The sequence below is a fragment of the Penaeus monodon genome, chromosome 7 (genome assembly GCF_015228065.2).
Source record: "Penaeus monodon isolate SGIC_2016 chromosome 7, NSTDA_Pmon_1, whole genome shotgun sequence".
Taxonomy (NCBI): Eukaryota; Metazoa; Arthropoda; class Malacostraca; order Decapoda; family Penaeidae; genus Penaeus; species Penaeus monodon.
The window spans coordinates 23,072,738-23,077,737 of record NC_051392.1 but is presented as its reverse complement, the minus strand read 5'-3'; positions in this window follow the sequence as shown (position 1 = coordinate 23,077,737).

Here is a 5,000-nt window from a genome sequence, read left to right as displayed (position 1 = left end):
TAATTATGATAACAATGATAATAATAACGACAATAATGATGATAATAATAGTAATAATAATGGTGATAAGAATGATAGAAAAGAATTTAAATCAATAATAGTAATAACAACAACAACAACAACAACAACAACAACAACAACAACAACAATAATAATAATAATAATAATAATAATAATAATAATAATAATAATAATAATAATAATAATAATAATAATAGTAATAATGATAATAATATTACTAAAGTTAATGATGAAAATAGCAATAATAATATTAATGAAAATAATGATGATAATAACAAATATCATTATTAATTATCAACATTACTATCATCATCATTATCATTAGTAATAGTCGTAGTGGTAGTAATACCATTATTATCATTTTCATAATCATTTTCATTATTATTATCCTCATTATTACTTTTACAATTATTATTAGCTTCTCCCCTCCCCCGTCTCGTTGCCCGATTTTCTCTTCCCAGCTTCCCTTTAGCCCCCTCTCCTCTCTCGTATCACTTTTATTTTGGTTACAAAGAATAACTCTTTAATAACCTTCGTCTTCAATGGATGACAAGGTCTGCCTAGACAGTGTCACTGAAGTGGATTTGAGCTATTGGAAACGGAATGCAATAGTCCAAACTACCCGATCTTTCTTCCCGTCAGAAAATAAAGCCAAAATGTTCAATAAACGTATTGGGTAGTTGATTCTAATACTGAATGTTTATTGGTTACAATCTATGGTAATTGTTTAGGAGCTAAAATACAATAAGAGGGTTGATTTATATATATATATATATATATATATATATATATATATATATATATATATATATATATATATATATATATTCACCTCCAAAAGGATGTTAGATATGTAAACTAATCCAATAACCGTCATAGTTATTACCAATGCTGCGGCAGATATATCGATTTGTAACTATCAGGCAAAGCTGAAACAATGTAGTATATTATCTTTCTATGTAATGAAAATGACCATTTGATCTCCTATCAATTTATTAGCGTTGTAATGAAGGGATGATATTCTTAATTAGGCTCTGAGTATAGAAATAGCAAAGTCATCACTGTACTGCGGTGCATTTTAAGCATATAGAAAGCAAATTGGTTGCTATCACTGGTCTCTTTCGGACTTGGTTAAGACATGACTTTATCGAACTATTTCAGATCCTTGCGATGACGGAAATGAAGTAAGACGAAAAAACAAAGGTAAGAATAATATTAGTCGTAGTTAACGTATTAGAAGCTGCAATAGAAAAAGTAGCAGAAGCAGTAGCAGTAGAGGCAGTAACAGTGAAAACGGTAGTAACGTAGCAGTGGAAGCTGTAGCAAGGAAACAGTAGCAGTAGAAGCTGTAATAGTAGAAATAGTAAAAGTAGTTGCAGTAGAAGCAGTAGCAGTTGAAGCAGAAACACCGCGAGTAATTGCAAGAAAAGCAGTAGCAGGAGTAAGAAGTGATAGAAGAAGCAGTGAGAAGAACAGTAGATGCAGTAGCAGTAGAAGCAGCAGCAGTTGAAGCAGTACCAGTATTCAAATTAAAACACTTTATTCCATTAATTACAATGGTTATTCTAATTACGCTTAAGATGTTTATATTATGTAATATGTTATATACATAGATATTATACAATGCTTGTTTAACAAGCTTAGACAGAACATTAATATCACAAAAGACTATCATGCTTGGCTTGATGTTTAAAAGCCTGGTGTCATTCATATTTCAGTAGATGTTCTTTCAATTTTGTTCTAAATGTCTTTTGGTTGGAGATATTCCTAATGTTTTCTAGTTGTTGGTTCCAGATCACCAGTCCTCCGATATGCATATTTCTTGCTCCGGTTTCTGTATTCGATCTTTTGATGTATAAGGAGTTATTTTGCCTTGTATAGACACCTGTCACCTGTTGTTTGTATAGGTAATAGCCAGTTTGGATAATTTCCCTGAATGACTTTATGGATTACAATGCATGTGTCACAGTTGTATTTCTGTTGTATTTTTAGCCCTTTTAGTTTGTTTATATGTGGTGTGATGTGGTCATATTTATTTGCATTTCTTAGTGCTACTAAGTTTGTGGAGCCCCAGATGTTTAGACAGTAATTAATAATTCTAAGTGCTAGTGTTTGCATAACAGCAATTCTTGTTTCTGTGGGTATTTTATTTTTGATGTGATTTAAGTACATCAGAGTGCCCATTACCTTTCTGTAGATGTGATCAATATGAGTCTCAAATGTCATGTACCAGTCTACGTATATCTCTAGTTTTTTTTACTGTTGTGTTGGGTTTGATGTAGCAACCTTGGAAGTCTATAACTGTATTTTTGTGGGTATTTTTGCTATATTCTGATTGCTGCCCATGAAAATATATTGTGTTTTTTGTGGATTTAGTTTCAGGCCAGTCATATCGAAATATTTTTTTGCTCTGTTAGGATCTGTTTTTTTCCTGTCAATTCATATAGGTTGTTAACGGAGGCAGCGTGAAGAAATTGAGAGTCGTCGCCGTACTGAATAAGAGGACAGTTTTTTTCAATTGATGACAGATAATGAATATAATGAATAATATTGGGCCTAGGATGGAGCCTTGTGGAACACCGAACGAAACTGGTTGCTCTGATTATACTTTTTCATGGATTTCATGCAGTTCTCGCGGACAAGTAACTTTTGAAAAAAAAAAGATTAATTTCGTGATTTGTTAGTTTGTAATTCATGGCTGACACTGCCAAAGGCCTTCGATAAATCACACAAGAGTGAACAAATTGATCTGGTTGTCTATATTTTTAATAATGCTGTTTTGATTGATAATTTACTACTAAACCCGTGTTGCGAGTTAGATATAAGGTTATTCGCTTTCAAAAATTATGTTAATTGGTTTGCAACTATTTTCACGAGAACTTAAAATATTACTGGCAGTATAGTGATGGGTTGATAATTATTAATTTCGTCTCTGTCATCGGATTTGAAAATAGGTGTTATAATACCATATTTCCAAATGCTACTAAGTATAGATGTATTAATGATGGCTGTCAGATAGTATGCAATTGCAGGTAAACTATCGTTTATGAAACGATGTGCACTGCCATTTGCTCCCACGGAATTCGTTTTTCTTAAGTGTTTTATTGTTGGGATAATTGTTTCTACTCCTACTGGTTGCAGTCTGAAAAAGTTTCTTATAGGCCTCATTTCATTTGTGTTGTGTCATGTGTGGGAGCGGTTGTCTGTTCATAAGTGCGTCTACCGACTTCTGCTAAGAAGTTATTCAAGTTCTATGTTATTTATAGAATTTAGGGAAATGTCTGTATTTTGTTTCTTCTTGGGCGCTAGTTTATTAACTCGTGATATATAGATACACTACCTGAGGACGGTTGGCACCTTGCAAGAGTTTTGGCGAGTGGCGTTCCTCACCTGTTTTTCTTCTATGTTTCCTAGAGTTGACGTGAACGAAACCTTCCTCATCTTGGTGGAGCTGCGGCTGCTCGTTTCTTTGTTGCTGTGTTTCCACTCGATCCGCGTAGTTGTTGATAACGAGCTGTGGCGCTTGTAGAGGTTGGTGTGCGTGGATATAGCCGAGGAGAGGCGTGTGCGAGAACTCTCCAACGTAACTGGTAGAATAATTAAGTCGAGAAAATCAGGACTGGCTAATCGGTTCATTCAATCAATTCTTTCATTTTACATGGTGGCTGCGAGGGAAACGGCGATATAAAAGTATTAATGATAAAAAAAAATAAAACAGTGAAACGGTAAAACGAAACACAATGAAAATATTGAAAACGATAAAACAATAGCACAGTAAAACAGTAAAACATACAAATCACTAAAATAATAGATATATAAAAAATCACTTTTGTCACTCTCCGAAAAAATATCTACGAATGTCTCTCACTTCCTGTGCCTATACCTATCGCCACAACCACTTATCTGTTGTCAAAGGAAGGCCCATTCCGACGACCACTGAGAAGCCCAACAGGTCCAAATAACATTCCCTGAATCCTCTCTCTCTCTGCTGTTTGTACCTCCCCACGGTAGTTCATACGCGGGAGAACTTTGTGAATTGTGGTTCTTTCTTATATTTTAACATTAATCAAACTAACGTTAAAATAATGTCTAAAACATAAAATCGAGATATTTATGTAATAAAAGTGGTAAAATAATTACTAACATAAAATAAAGAAATAAATGAACCTCGTAAAAGAATCATCGCAAAAAAAAAAAAAAAAAAAAAAAAAAAAACACAAACATAAAATTCAATAAAATTCAATTAATAAAAGTTAAAAAATAATGAATTGTCAAAGCTTTGAATTAAACTGAATAAAAATGGTGGATATTTAAATACTGAATTTATAAATTAACAAATACTTAACATGTAAGAAAAATGAAGAGGATTCGACTCCATTCCATCCTGTGTTTGTTTAAGAGACTGGTGCCAGCGGAAATACAAATACAAATATGAAACCGCAGCGGATCGTGGCAACACTACGTTCGGGCATCCTCCTCACTTGCGGGATAAACAGTCATGCCCTGGGCGTCGGTGAAATGCCAGCGACCGAAGTTCAGGTGGTGATACGACCAGAGATGTTAAGGAGCTCTTGGTGACGTAAAATAGTCCCACCTCAAGTTCATCATTCTTTCTAAACTGTAGGTAATATCTAAGGCCTGTGGAAGAAGTGGAGGTGAGGGGAGATATTTAATATTGTTTACACCTCCTGGAGTGAACGACGAGAGGTTGCGAGGTCGTTCACTGCAGAGGGTGGTGGTGGTGGAGGGGAGCTGGAAGAGGCGTTGTTCGTGGGTACTCCCATAGAAGGTGTAGGAGTGTGATTTTGTGTGTGTTCATTTTGTTGATGTTCATTTTGTGGCGTAGTGATAGAGGACATTCTGACAGGGGGAGGGGATGCGAAAGGGAAGAATTGGTAGGCAGATTAATCGTGGGCAGGGGTTGGGAGATCGGATGTTGCGTGATGGGATGGGGCAGAGAATGTTGTGACTAATGCTTC